Below are 6,000 nucleotides of genomic sequence, written 5' to 3' on the forward strand. Positions count from 1 at the left end.
CCTATATTTCATCGATGAATGTCGCGGCTGTCTTTTATTGCCCGCGTATTATCGGCCATGTGATATTCTCGTAAAATTTGGCTCGCTCTCTCTCTCGAATTTTCATGTAAATAGCGCGAGAAGGAATACGAGTTAACATTTTCATAAACAAGTTCTTATTATCGAATAAGCGCGCATTAGAAACTTTCCAAAAGTACATAACCTCTTTGTTATTGTTCGCTATTATTAATATTCTTATTTCTTAAAGATTGTAAGTCAATGACGATCTCGGAAATGTTTTTGTTAGAATAAAGAACGTAATAGCGAACAATAACAAAGAGGTTATGTACTTTTGAAAAGTTTCTAAAATACGCTCTTGTTCGCTAATAAGCGATTTACTATCGGATAAACAAAAACAACGGTGTGTATACAGAGTTTTTTTTGTATGTGTACACGTACGTAATTTCAGTTAAAAATATTTTTTCCGGAATAAATTTTTTTATTCTTTCGTATATACTCGTTAAAAGCATTACCCTTTCGCGTTTTAATGAACGTTTTAAAGAATTTCAATTCAAAGGTAAAATTAAAACGTTAATGTTTGCAAGTAAATTTTGCTTCCTACTGTTTGTCCAGAAAATCAACTAGAAATACTGCATATTCGCGAACGTGAAAGAGAAAGAGAGAGAGAGGGAGGAGAAGGAAAAGAGAGAGAGAAATAAATAAATATATATATAATTTCCTGGATTAAACATTTCTCTAGATTAAAAATAAAATCCTAATGTATTTATGTTTTAAAATGACTTACTGCGTCATAACTCGAATCGAAATTTTTTTCCAATTTTTGACCTCAATTTTCAATCTAACATCTACTCTGACACTAAGTAATCAGATCATGCTTTTTTAAAACTATTTAACCTATAATTCTGTCGAAAGCTTCTCTTGTTCTCTTGAAATCTCTAAACTACTTCCTGTCCATTCGAAGTACACAACACAAAGTAGGATTTAATTCTTATATAATTCAATTCCTATATAAATTAAACTTATCGAGAGATTTTCTCGAATCTATAAATGTAAGAAAATTAAGGTAAAAAATAGAAGCAAAATTTCGATTCGGAAAAATTTAATGTCTCGTAGCGTTGAAATCTTTTATAAAATTTCAAGCAAAAATATATATCGAGAAATTTTCTACTAATAGAATTATGATTATTCAATTCATGAACTAATATAAGAGTGTATTAAAATCAATATCCCATTACTGTTTAGAATTGTTAAATGAAAATAGGAAATAAAGGTCTTTTCTGCACATTCTGCTATTCGGAATACAAACTCGGCTCGTAACCGTATCCAATAACCGTGTTGAATAATTTGGTAGAAATATTGTCAGTTTATCTTTTTCTGTCATTCGTTTTATCTCGGCATGAAACGACGTGATGAATTAGAAATGTATACAACAGCTTATAGTCTCTGTATAGTTTCAACTTCGATCGTACAAGTGTTCTAAATAAGGAACAGGGTCTCGACCCGTTGGTTTACCTCGCTAGTTTTATCAAAAGAAAGAGAGAGAGAATCATAACATTTTTATTCTCTTTGTATATATATATAGAATCTTTTAAATCTAAAATAAAATAAACCAGACACACAAATGAACGCGATAAAATTCCTATTAAGATGGCATTCTCACTACAAGAAATTAAATTCGCCTGTATGTATCATATAATTAAATCTTAATTTAATTTTGTAAGCGATAGACACATTAAAATTTTTATTCAGTGATCTTATATCTTTAGTTTAATTTCTCATGCAACTCGAACGGTTGACAAAGGATGAAATTAAACTGACGTAAGAGTAATTGATATTTTGAAATTGATATTGACAATCTTTGAACGTTGGAGGGTGACAAACATTCGTAGAGCAGAGTTGACTATATCTTCCTCTCTCTTTTTTTTCAATTTATAATATTACAACATATTTATCTTATAATATATTCAGTTTATAATATTATATACATATTTATCTTGTTTTTAATATAAATTGGAAAAATTTTTAATTTGCTGGCATTACTAATAACGTTTGCTTTTCATCTCGTTCCGCTCACAATTTGGAAAATTAAAATTTTGTCAATTACATAATCAAATTTTAGAGATGAGCTAAAATATGCAATTCGGAATGTGTTGACTTCCATAGATCCAACAATGAAATATTTTTCATCTTCTCGTTCTATTTTATTGACGGCATTATTTTCCATTCGATTTTAAGCGTGTCTATTGTTGGACGATTGCTTCGTCATGCTTTGCGACAATATCCTTTCTAAATTCTCGTCCCTTAGTAACTATTAATTAACGGTGGTCCCATAGGAAGCGTGATGCCTTCAGCTAGGATAGTATGAAATCACGTCCACCCTCCACATTTCGGGTCTATCGTATAAGTTCCTCGGACATGCATAGATTTCATTCATTTAATTCGCGAACACGAGAGCCTCCTTGTACAAAGTCCTCGCGTATCCTTCTAACATAAGACCTCAGGCGGTCATTTAATTCAAGCGCATAAATCTATGATACAGCGAAATGTTATTCATGCGAGGCACGAGTGTGCACGATAGTCTCACACACGCAAAGCCCTTGGCAGACATATATTTTATACTTAAGGAGGTTTATACTTCGACTTGCGTATATTTTTATTTTACTCCGAAATAGCGTCCAGACGTACGTCCTATCATTCTAAATTTCGCGGTTTGCGATAACGTTGTTTCTCTGTATGGTTTATCTCAATCTGCCCGAATCTCTGAAGCGTGCCTTCATATCTCTCTACAACACCCGATAACAGCGGTATTAACGAATACCTTGAAATCTGGGCAGCTATCCAAGATTATCTGTCGGATGTTTGTTCCGTCTGAGGTTGCGCCAGCGCTATCCGGCAATTACCAAACACTGTATTAGGGAACATTGATCGGCGGAATCGATCGTGTCCCCGTCGTTGTGTGCACGCGCGGCGGATACGTACAACGAGAGCGACCCCTCGGCCTACCCAATCGGCTGGCTAGGCAGAGGAAGCGATTATAGACTACATCCTGGAGTGCGCTCGTTCCGTGCACGCTCGCTAAATCGAATCGAATGCCGGCCGGACGGCGTGTGCGAGGAAATGATCGCAAGAGACGAATCGATACGATAGGAACGAGCGATTCCGCCTGTTTGTACGAATATCTGCGGTAATCATTATTGATGGATGTTAGGCAACGTCGTATGGTCGCCACTCTATGTGGGTGTATGTAGGATGTCTCGTGCGATTATCCGCTTCCGCTTATTAATTCAATATATGTGCGCTTAAATTAAAAATAAAATTCCATAGCAGCGCAACATTCCAAAGAAAAAGAATATGTAAAAAATATTTGTGAAAGTCGGAGAGAGACATAATTTTTCAAGAGAAATATATATATTTTTTAGTTGAAATATTAAATAAATAACAGAGTAAAGAATATAGAAAAAGAAACAAACGAAATAACAGATATCGCGCGGAGAAACTATTATATTTTCAAAATATATGAAAATTCCAAAGAGAAGAAATATTTATAATTCAACAATGACTGTACAATTTATTAAATGTTAGGTATGCTAAATATTAAAAGAATTCTTTTTAATAAGAAATCAATCAAAAATAAAAAATAATATTAAAAAAATTCTTTTTAAATCAACAAAAGAGATTCCAATCTATATAATCAGTCCTGTTAATTGATACGATCATCGTGTCGGAATAAGTTTTCGTTAGAACGAGCATCCTTTACGATCGTAACGCGGGCCTCGTGAAGACGAAGAGAAAGCACCGCGGAAGTTGCTGCAGCGTTTCGATGCACCGCACGCGTCGCATTCCAATCTCCTATCGCCGTCGTCCCGAATTCACTCGGGGACCCTTCGAGCCGACGACTCGTTTCTCATTTTCCCAGACATCGGATGCGGCACGATCGGTACATCATTCCGCGGGAATAAAAACATTCCGCCCGACTCCGATATATTTCTTATGCCGCCGCTGTCGTTGCACTTGCTTACGCTTAATGCTACCATCTTCCTTCCTTTATCTCGCGGACCGACCAAAGACAGCGAGTCTTAAGTACGGACAAATTGCTTCAAGAGTTATCCTCTTACCGCTCGTAGCACTAATCTCTGGATTTCCGAAACGTCTCGTACACGGCTCTTCGACGAGAAACAGCCAGCGAACATGGAATTCCCCGACGCTCTCCCATTAATTCCCATCTCTTGCTTTTCTGCTCTTGCTTTCTGCTTTCTTATCTCTCGCTTTTTGCCGCTGCCACGCGGATATTTTTTGGTTCTTCCGTCTCTTCGATTCTAAAGTCCGCACTGAATTACACAACGGAGATTGGGATTGCATCGCGCTTGTACAATAAAAATGGAGAAAAAGATACGGCGAGAGATAAATATTTTCTCATTTATCGCGCCACGTGCGAGAATGCGCGCGATTTCATCGCTAAATAAATATATACACGTACATCATTACACACATCCATTTTATATATTCGTCCACTTATATTTTCCAAAGGTTGAATAAACGTAAACCTTTTAATAAATGTACAACTCGTCAAACGAATATAATAAAATATGGACCATCACGGTCCACTCTCAATGTACAAAAATTAATTCGACTTAATGAACTGAAGGGCCAGGAACACCAGAGAGCGAGCGACGCGATAAAAACAGCTGAGAGCCGCTCTCGCTTTTCGTGGGGTAACCAGCATGCGCCGCGCGATTAAAAAATCATCGCGGCCGATGCCCTCTTCACGGCACGTTGGTCATCGCGTTGGGGTGCGGGTATGCGTGGTATACGAGGCGGCGTATTATGTCGCGCGCGTTTATTCTCCCGCCAGGAAGCAGGCGCAGTCGGTGACGACCTGTCCGCGCGCTTCCGCGCGCTCGCTCGCTCTCGCTTCGCGAGGGAACGTGCCTCTCGCGGGGGGCTGGAGGGTGAGGGCGATGCGGGGGATGATCGAGAGGGACGTGGGACGAAGGGACTTGGGTGTACATATATCGGCGGACACGTTCGCGCTGAAGCGGACTCTCATTTCGGGGGGGGCGAATCCGAATCCAGCCCCCGCGAATGTGTCTGCACGTGCCGAGGGGGGAAGGGGATGGGGGGGTTGGGGACGGGAGAGTTAGGGGTGGCAAGGGGACGGCGGGATGGAGTCAATGCGCAGTTTGTATTCCGCTCGGGAGGAAAGACTCGTTCGTTACACCGTATAGCTCGACGCACTCGCCGAAACTCGTCCTTGTCGCCGACGTTCGTGTCGTCGTTGGATTCCTCTCGCTAGCTTTATATTCATAACGGCGCCGTGCGCACGAGAAATACGAACTGCGAGCGCGATGTATTAATTTCCCGTTAGAATCGCGACGATTTCCGACTCGCCGTTTTATACCATAACTTTTCCCAGCTTACATCTCTCTTGTTCGTTGACTATTACATCTCGCATTCTCATTATCGTCGAAAAATTTATCCTTCTACTCTATATAACTTTACGTTTACTTATGTTCAAAATATGATAATGTATATTAATATCTTGGGTAAATGTTTACTTTAGGTTACACAGCTCGAAAAATTTTTATTTTCACATATGTTGTAGAGGATACATTCCTAAGTAATACACCGTTTGAATTTTGCGGTCTCTCTTCGTTCCTAAGATATGCGATTTTGAAATTTTATACTTACTTGTATCATCTTTTCGTTACATTCTAAATATGTTTATATTTTTCTGTTTACATTTACCGAGGTCATCTTTCTTGAAGTTTTATACTTACTTGTATCATCTTTTCGTTACATTCTAAATATGTTTATATTTTTCTGTTTACATTTACCGAGGTCATCTTTCTGAATAACTTTCAAAAGGTTTTAGCCGTTTGTTATTTATTAAATAGTTATTAACAAAAAAGGTTTCATGAATAGAATATAATTTTACCACATTATGTATGTTTAAAAAGAGAGAATATAGGTAATTATGCATAAAAAGGGCCCAACAATTTA

Source organism: Camponotus vicinus, unplaced genomic scaffold (genome assembly GCF_025532165.1).
Source record: "Camponotus vicinus isolate PSW18456_S1 unplaced genomic scaffold, iyCamVici1.0 SCAF_12, whole genome shotgun sequence".
Classification (NCBI taxonomy): domain Eukaryota; kingdom Metazoa; phylum Arthropoda; class Insecta; order Hymenoptera; family Formicidae; genus Camponotus; species Camponotus vicinus.